Source organism: Triticum dicoccoides, chromosome 6A (assembly GCF_002162155.2).
Source record: "Triticum dicoccoides isolate Atlit2015 ecotype Zavitan chromosome 6A, WEW_v2.0, whole genome shotgun sequence".
NCBI classification, from domain to species: domain Eukaryota; kingdom Viridiplantae; phylum Streptophyta; class Magnoliopsida; order Poales; family Poaceae; genus Triticum; species Triticum dicoccoides.
In genome coordinates, this window is record NC_041390.1 from 616,705,449 (window position 1) to 616,715,781 (window position 10,333).

Here is a 10,333-nt window from a genome sequence, read left to right on the forward strand (position 1 = left end):
CAAGAAACTTCAACCTGAAAAGCTCGAACCCAAGTCGGAAAAATGCGTCTTCATAGGATACCCTAAAGAAACTATTGGGTATACCTTCTACCTCAGATCCGAAGGCAAGATCTTTGTTGCCAAGAATGGATCCTTTCTACAGAAGGAGTTTCTCTCGAAAGAAGTAAGTGGGAGGAAAGTAGAACTTGATGAAGTATTACCTCTTGAACCGGAAAATGGCGCAACTCAAGAAAATGTTCCTGAGGTGCCTGCACCGACTAGAGAGGAAATTAATGATGATGATCATGAAACTTCAGATCAAGTTGCTACTGAACTTCGTAGGTCCACAAGGACACGTTCCGCACCAGAGTGGTACGGCAACCCTGTCTTGGAAATCATGTTGTTAGACAACGGTGAACCTTTGAACTATGAAGAAGCGATGGCGGGCCCGGACTCCGACAAATGTCTAGAAGCCATGAAATCTGAGATAGGATCCATGTATGAAAACGAAGTATGGACTTTGACTGACTTGCCCGTTGAGCGGCGAGCCATAGAAAATAAATGGATCTTTAAGAAGAAGACAGACGCGGATGGTAATGTGACCATCTATAAAGCTCGGCTTGTCGCTAAGGGTTATCGACAAGTTCAAGGGGTTGACTACGATGAGACTTTCTCACCGGTAGCGAAGCTAAAGTCCGCCCGAATCATGTTAGCAATTGCCGCATTTTATGATTATGAGATATGGCAAATGGACGTCAAAACGGCATTCCTTAATGGTTTCCTTAAGGAAGAATTGTATATGATGCAGCCGGAAGGTTTTGTCGATCCTAAGAATGCTGACAAGGTGTGCAAGCTCCAACGCTCGATTTATGGGCTGGTGCAAGCATCTCGGAGTTGGAACATTCGCTTTGATGAGATGATCAAAGCGTTTGGATTTACGCAGACTTATGGAGAAGCATGTGTTTACAAGAAAGTGAATGGGATCTCTGTAGCATTTCTCATATTATATGTAGATGACATACTTTTGATGGGAAATGATATAGAACTCTTGGACAGCATTAAGGCCTACTTGAATAAGAGTTTTTCAATGAAGGACCTTGGAGAAGCTGCTTATATATTAGGCATCAAGATCTATAGAGATAGATCAAGACGCCTCATAGGTCTTTCACAAAGCACATACCTTGATAAGATATTGAAGAAGTTGAATATGGATCAGTCTAAGAAGGGGTTCTTGCCTGTGTTGCAAGGTGTGAAATTGAGCTCAGCTCAATGTCCGACCACGGCAGAAGATATAGAAGAGATGAGTGTCATCCCCTATGCCTCAGCCATAGGTTCTATTATGTATGCCATGCTGTGTACCAGACCTGATGTAAACCTTGCCGTAAGTTTGGTAGGAAGGTACCAAAGTAATCCCGGCAAGGAACACTGGACAGCAGTCAAGAATATCCTGAAGTACCTGAAAAGGACTAAGGAAATGTTTCTCGTTTATGGAGGTGACGAGGAGCTCGTCGTAAAGGGTTACGTCGACGCTAGCTTCGACACAGATCTGGATGACTCTAAGTCACAAACCGGATACGTGTATATTTTGAATGGTGGGGCAGTAAGCTGGTGCAGTTGCAAGCAGAGCGTCGTGGCGGGATCTACATGTGAAGTGGAGTACATGGCAGTCTCGGAGGCAGCACATGAAGCAATTTGGGTGAAGGAGTTCATCACCGACCTAGGAGTCATACCCAATGCGTCGGGGCCGATCAAACTCTTCTGTGACAACACTGGAGCTATTGCACTTGCCAAGGAGTCCAGGTTTCACAAGAAGACTAGGCACATCAAGCGTCGCTTCAACTCCATTCGTGAAAATGTTCAAGATGGAGACATAGATATTTGTAAAGTACATACGGACCTGAATGTAGCAGATCCGTTGACTAAACCTCTCCCTAGAGCAAAACATGATCAACACCAGAATTCCATGGGTGTTCGATTCATCACAATGTAACTAGATTATTGACTCTAGTGCAAGTGGAAGACTGTTGGAAATATGCCCTAGAGGCAATAATAAAAGCATTATTATTACATTTCCTTGTTCATGATAATTGTCTTTTATTCATGCTATAACTGTGTTATCCGGAAATCGTAATACATGTGTGAATAAATAGACACCAACATGTCCCTAGTAAGCCTCTAGTTGACCAGCTCGTTGATCAATGGATAGTCATGGTTTCCTGACTATGGACATTGGATGTCATTGATAACGAGATCACATCATTAGGAGAATGATGTGATGGACAAGACCCAATCCTAAACATAGCACAAGATCGTATAGTTCATTTGCTAGAGTTTTCCAATGTCAAGTATCTTTTCCTTAGACCATGAGATCGTGTAACTCCCGGATACTGTAGGAGTGCTTTGGGTATACCAAACGTCACAACGTAACTGGGTGACTATAAAGGTATACTACGGGTATCTCCGAAAGTGTCTGTTGGGTTGACACGGATCAAGACTGGGATTTGTCACTCCGTATGACGGAGAGGTATCACTGGGCCCACTCGGTAATGCATCATCATTATGAGCTCAAAGTGAACAAGTGTCTGGTCATGGGATCATGCATTACGGTACGAGTAAAGTGACTTGCCGGTAACGAGATTGAACGAGGTATTGGGATACCGACGATCGAATCTCGGGCAAGTAACATACCGATTGACAAAGGGAATTGTATACGGGGTTGCTTGAATCCTCGACATCGTGGTTCATCCGATGAGATCATCGAGGAGCATGTGGGAGCCAACATGGGTATCCAGATCCCGCTATTGGTTATTGACCGGAGAGCAATCTCGGTCATGTCTACATGTCTCCCGAACCCGTAGGGTCTACACACTTAAGGTTCGGTGACGCTAGGGTTGTAGGGATATGTATATGCAGTAACCCGAATGTTGTTCGGAGTCCCGTATGACATCCCGGACATCACGAGGAGTTTCGGAATGGTCCGGAGGTAAAGAATTATATATAGGAAGTGCTATTTCGGCCATCGAGACAAGTTTCGGGGTCACCGGTATTGTACCGGGACCACCGGAAGGGTCCCGGGGGTCCACCGGGTGGGGCCACCTATCCCGGAGGGCCCCATGGGCTGAAGTGGGAAGGGATCCAGCCCAAAGTGGGCTGGGGCGCCACTTCCCCCTAGGGCCCATGCGCCTAGGGTGGGGAAACCCTAAAGGGGGGAGCCCCCTTGCTTGGGGGGCAAGCCCCCCGCCCCTTGGCCGCCGCCCTCCTAGGAGATTGCATCTCCTAGGGCTGGCGCCCCCCCTAGGCTCCCTGTATATAGTGGGGGGGAGGGAGGGCCTCTCACCTACCCCTTTGGTGCCTCCCTCTCCCTCTCCAACACCTCCTCCTCCTCCATAGAGCTTGGCGAAGCCCTGCCGGAGTACTGCAACTCCATCACCACCACGCCGTCGTGCTGCTGCTGGAGCCTTCTTCCTCAACCTCTCCTTCCCCTTGCTGGATCAAGAAGGAGGAGACGTCACACTGACCGTACATGTGTTGAACGCGGAGGTGCCGTCCGTTCGGCGCTAGGATCTCCGGTGATTCGGATCACATCGAGTACGACTCCCTCATCCCCGTTCTTTGAACGCTTCCGCTCGCGATCTACAAGGTATGTAGATGCATCTGATCACTCGTTGCTAGATGAACTCATAGATGGATCTTGGTGAAACCGTAGGAAAATTTTTGTTTTCTGCAACGTTCCCCAACAGGACGGTGTCAGGGCAGCCTGGCGGCGTCGTCGGGGGTAAATGGTCGATGAGAAACTGAAATTTTCACAAGTCCTGGTCATATACCAAGAGCATTGGTCCCGGTTCTGGCACCAACCGGGACCAATGCCACCTTTAGTCTCGGTTGGTGCCACCAACCGAGACCAAAGGCCTCTTTTCAGCAGCCCAAAGGGCGGGAAGCGGCGGCCTTTGGTCCCGGTTGGTGGCACCAACCGGGACTAAAGGGGGGTATTGGTCACGGTTTGTGCCACGAACCGTGACTAATGCCCCCTTTAGTCCCGGTTGGTGCCATCAACCGAGACCAAAGGCCTGCGCCTGCCAAAGCCGCGGTGCGGTGGGATGTTTAGTCCCACCTCCCTAGCTGAGGAGCGGTCGCACTTGTTTATAAGCGCTGCCCCGCCCTCTCCATTGAACTTCTCAGAACTGCAGGCCTTTGGGCCTAATCTCACACCGCTATGCCTGTGGGCCTGCTGGGCCTTCTGCGGACCTGAATCCTGGCCCATAGATGGGCTTCTAGTCATATTGCGGCCGTGGTGGCCTAGTAGGTGGCATTTTTTTTTACTATTTGTTTTTTCATTTCTACTTAGAACTAAATACTTATAGTTTTTTAGTGATTTTTTCTTTTAGGTCACAAAAATTATAAACTTTCTGTTAGTGCCATTAGTTTTATAATTCGAATAGTTTAAATTTGAATTTTTTTAAAATTTGTGTGAATCACTAGTTTATGAATAACTTTACTATAAAAATTTATTTTTGAGTTATTCCTTTTCCTGCTATTTAATATTACTGTGTTTTATCATTATGATCAATTTGGTAATTTTAGTTAGTCATAACAAATATTATAAAACAAAATACTTATAGTTTTTTAGTGATTTCTTTTTTCTTTTAGGTCACAAAAATTATAAACTTTCTGCATTATTTATTTTGTTTTGTTTTTTGCTTTATTTTTTAATTCTTTTTGCTTTTAGTTTTAGAAAAATTATAAACTTTCTGTTAGTGCCATTAGTTTTCAAATTTGAAAACATTTTTTTAGTTTTTTTGTTTTCTTTGTTGCTTTATTTATTTTATTTTGTTTCTACTTACAACAAAATACATATTGTTGCTATTTTTATTTTTTTTCAGTTTTTTTGTTTTGTTTTCTGTATTATTTATTTTCTTTTGTTTTTTGCTTTATTTTTTAATTCTTTTAGCTTTTAGGTCAGCAAAATTATAAACTTTCTGTTAGTGCCATTAGTTTTAGAAAAATTATAAACTTTCTGTTAGTGCCATTAGTTTTCAAATTTGAATAGTTAAAATTTGAATTCTTTGAAATTTGTGTGAATCACAAGTTTGTGATTAACTTTACTAAAAAATGAACATAGATGCACCTATAGAGAAAATTCGACCTAAATTCATAGTTTTCAAATGAACTCTGAAAAAGTTGGCATAGCATACTCGTGTGTTACAAAGTTGGCATGGTATCATCATAATAGTTGCGGGAGAAAGTCTTCACTTTTTCTTCGCTTGTGTCATTTGCTTATTGCGCCGTAACCATGGATAATCTTCATCGTTTATCAGGATGCTTGGTTCAGCCTAGACATTGAAGGGAGGAATTTCATGAAACTTTTCATAATCTTAAGACATGTCTGTCTTGCCCTCCACTCCCAGGATATCCCTTTTTCCTGAAAGAACTATGTGGCGCTTTGGCTCATCGTATGATGTATTCGCTTCCTTATCTTTTCTTTTTCTCGGTTTGGTAGACATGTCCTTCACATAGATAACCTGTGCCACATCATTGGCTAGGACGAACGGTTCGTCAGTGTACCCAAGATTTTTTAGATCCACTGTTGTCATTCCATACTATGGGTCTACCTGTACCCCGCCACCTGACAGATTAACCCATTTGCACTTAAACAAAGGGACCTTAAAATCATGTCCGTAGTCAAGTTCCCATATGTCCACTATGTAACCATAATATGTGTCATTTCCGCTCTCCGTTGCTGCATCAAAGCGGACACCGCTGTTTTGGTTGGTGCTCTTTTGATCTTGGGCGATCGTGTAAAATGTATTCCCATTTATCTCGTATCCTTTGTAAGTCAATACAGTCAAAGATGGTCCCGTGGACAACAAGGACAACTCATCACAAATAGTATTGTCACCTCTGAGACGTGTTTCCAACCAACTACTGAAAGTCCTGATGTGTTCACATGTAATCCAGTCGTCGCACTGCTCCGGGTGTTTGGAGCGCAGACTGTTCTTGTGTTCATCGACATACGGGGTCACCAAGGTAGAGTTCTGTAGAACTGTGTAGTGTGCTTGAGACCAAGAATATCCATCCCTACATATTATTGAGTCACTTCCAAGAGTGCCTTTTCCAGTCAGTCTCCCCTCATACCGCGATTTAGGGAGACTTATCTTCTTAAGGCCAGGAATGAAGTCAACACAAAACCCGATAACATCCTCTCTTTGATAGCCCATGGAGATGCTTCCTTCTGGCCTAGCACGGTTATGGACATATTTCTTTAGGACTCCCATGAACCTCTCAAAGGGGAACATATTGTGTAGAAATACGGGCCCCAAGATGACAATCTCGTCGACTAGATGAACTAGGACGTGCGTCATGATATTGAAGAAGGATGGTGGGAACACCAGCTCAAAACTGACAAGACATTGCGCCACATCACTCCTTAGCCTTGGTACGATTTCTGGATCGATCACCTTCTGAGAGATTGCATTGAGGAATGCACATAGCTTCACAATGGCTAATCGGACGTTTTCCGGTAGAAGCCCCCTCAATGCAACCGGAAGTAGTTGCATCATAATCACGTGGCAGTCATGAGACTTTAGGTTCCGAAACTTTTTCTCTGGTATATTTATTATTCCCTTTATATTCGACGAGAAGCCAGTCGTGACCTTCATACTGAGCAGGCATTCAAAGAAGATTTCTTTCTCTTCTTTCGTAAGGGCGTAGCTGGCAGGACCTTTATACTGCTTCGGAGGCATGCCGTCTTTTTCATGCAAACGTTGTAGGTCCTCCCGTGCCTCAGGTGTATCTTTTGTCTTCCCATACACGCCGAAGAAGCCAAGCAGGTTCACGCAAAGGTTCTTCGTCACGTGCATCACGTCGATTGAAGAGCGCACCTGTAGGTCTTTCCAGTAGGGTAGGTCCCAAAATATAGATTTCTTCTTCCACATGGGTGCGTGTCCCTCAGCGTCATTCGGAACAGCTAGTCCGCCGGGACCCTTTCCAAAGATTACGTGTAAATCATTGACAATAGCAAGTACGTGATCATCGGTACGCATGGCGGGCTTCTTCCGGTGATCTGCCTCGCCTTTGAAATGCTTGCCTTTCTTTCGACATTGATGGTTGGTCGGAAGAAATCGACGATGGCCCAGGTACACATTCTTCCTGCATTTGTCCAGGTATATACTTTCAGTGTCATCTAAACAGTGTGTGCATGCATGGTATCCTTTGTTTGTCTGTCCTGGAAGGTTACTCAGAGCGGGCCAATCGTTGATGGTCACGAACAGCAACGCCTTTAGGTTAAATTCCTCCTGTCTGTGCTCATCCCACGTACGTACACCGTTTCCATTCCACAGCTGTAAAAGTTCTTCAACTAATGGCCTTAGGTACACATCAATGTCGTTGTCGGGTTGCTTAGGGCCTTGGATGAGAACTGGCATCATAATGAACTTCCGCTTCATGCACATCCAAGGAGGAAGGTTATACATACATAGAGTCACGGGTCAGGTGCTGTGATTGTTGCTCTGATCCCCGAAAGGATTAATGCCATCCGCGTTAAAGCAAACCATACATTCCTTGGGTCGTTTGCAAACTCATCCCAGTACTTTCTGTCGATTTTTCTCCACTGCGACCCGTCAGCGGGTGCTCTCAACTTCCCGTCTTTCTTCCGGTCCTCACTGTGCCATCGCATCAACTTGGCATGCTCTTCATTTCTGAACAGACGTTTCAACCGTGGTATTATAGGAGTATACCACATCACCTTCGCAGGAACCCTCTTCCTGGGGGGCTCGCCGTCAACATCACCAGGGTCATCTCGTCTGATCTTATACCGCAATGCACCGCATACCGGGCATGCGTTCAGATCCTTGTATGCACAGCGGTAGAGGATGCAGTCATTAGGGCATGCATGTATCTTCTCCACCTCCAATCCTAAAGGGCATATGACCTTCTTTGCTGCGTATGTACTGTCGGGCAATTTGTTATCCTTTGGAAGCTTCTTCTTCAATATTTTCAGTAGTTTCTCAAATTCTTTGTCAGCCACATCATTCTCTGCCTTCCACTGCAGCAATTCCAGTACGGTACCGAGCTTTGTGTTGCCATCTTCGCAATTGGGGTACAACCCTTTTTTTTATCCTCTAGCATGCGATCAAACTTCAGCTTCTCCTTTTGACTTTCGCATTGCGTCCTTGCATCGACAATGACCCGGCGGAGATCATCATCATCGGGCACATCGTCTGGTTCCTCTTGATCTTCAGCAGCTTCACCCGTTGCAGCATCATTGGGCACATCGTCTGGTTCCTCTTCATCTTCACCAGCTCCCCCCGTTGCAGCATCACCGTATTCAGGGGGCACATAGTTGTCATCGTACTCTTCTCCTTCGCCGTCTTCCATCATAACCCCTATTTCTCCGTGCCTCGTCCAAACATTATAGTGTGGCATGAAACCCTTGTAAAGCAGGTGGGAGTGAAGGATTTTCCGGTTAGAGTAAGACCTTGTATTCCCACATTCAGTGCATGGACAACACATAAAACCATTCTGCTTGTTTGCCTCAGCCGCATCGAGAAACTCATGCATGCCCTGAATGTACTCGGAGGTGTGTCTGTCACCGTACATACATTGCCGGTTCATTTGCGTGCATTATATATAATTAAGTGTCCAAATTAATAGAAGTTCATCATCACATTAAAACCAAAGTGCATACATAGTTCTCATCTAACAACATATAGCTCTCCAGAGCATCTAATTAATTAAACCATACATTGAAACTATGTAAAACATTTCAATGTGAAAACAAATGCGATCATAATCGCAACCAAGGTAACAATTGATCCAATGGCATAATGATACCAAGCCTCGGTATGAATGGCATATTTTCTAATCATTCTAATCTTCAAGCGCATTGCATCCATCTTGATCTTGTGATCATCGACGACATCCGCAACATGCAACTCCAATATCATCTTCTCCTCCTCAATTTTTTTTATTTTTTCCTTCAACAAATTGTTTTCTTCTTCAACTAAATTTAACCTCTCGACAATAGGGTCGGTTGGCATTTCCGATTCACATACATCATACATAAATAAAATCTGTGTCACGTTGGTCGGCATAATTTTCATAAACAATAAATGAACCAATAGTTATAAAGATAATATATATACCACATCCGAATCATAGACATGACGAGGGCCGAGGGGGCGGATACCAGAACCATCGCACTATATAAGACGCAATAATAAAAGTAAGAAAATAATACAAGTATCTATGTAAACATACAAGTAAGAATATTTTTCCTTTCAGAAAGAAGATAAGAACAAGAGGCTCACCACGGTGGTGTCGGCGGTGAGCTCGGCGCGGGTGATCGACGGCGGTGAAGACGGGGACGGGGCGTGACGGACCGCTAAACCTAGAAAAATATTGAGAAAAATGGAGCTTGGAGGTCGAGCTTGGAGAGGAGAAAGCTTAAGTAGTGTGGCTCGGGCATTCCATCGAACACCTTGTGTGCATAGGAGGTGAGCTAGAGCACCACCATGTCCTTTCCCCCTCGGCCAGAAAAAAACAGAGCAGTGTGCTCTACTCTTACGTGAGGGGGTATATATAGGCACCTCATTGGTCCCGGTTGGGTTCAAGCCACCAACCGGAACCAATGGTGGTGGGCCAAGAGCGAGGCCCATTGGTCCCGGTTCGTCCCACCAACCGGGACCAAAAGGTCCAGATGAACCGGGACCAATGGCCCACGTGGCCCGGCCGGCCTCGTGGTCTCATGAACCGGGTCCAATGCACCCATTGGTCCCGGTTCTGGACTGAACCGGGACTAATGGGCTGACCCGGCCTGAACCAAAACCCTGTTTTCTAATAGTGGGACTTGTTGAAAAACATATCCGTTGGGGGAGGGTTGTTGAAAAACATATTCCGCGGTACTTTGTGTGTAAATAACATGGTATTATACACACAATAAAGTTGGTAACTCACTACAAACCCCACGGTAACTTTTGACCCTGTGATAAAAGTTTGTTGAAAATATACCCTGATAACTTGTATGTAAATAACATGATAATATCTATACAACAGAGCTGATAACTTACTTAATCCAGACATGATAACTTTTCGACCAGGAAAAAATGTTGTTAAAAAATACATCACAATAACTCATGTGTAAACAACATGATAATGCACACAAATGAGAGCGATAACTCATATACTAATATCACGGTAATTTTTTGACTGGGGGAATGAAAATTGTTGAAAAACATACCCCGATAACTTTTGTGCAACATGGTAATATACACAACAAAGCCGATAACTCACTGCAAACATCATAATCACTTTTTGACCCTGAGGGTAAAAGTTTGTTGAAAATATACCCCGGAAACTT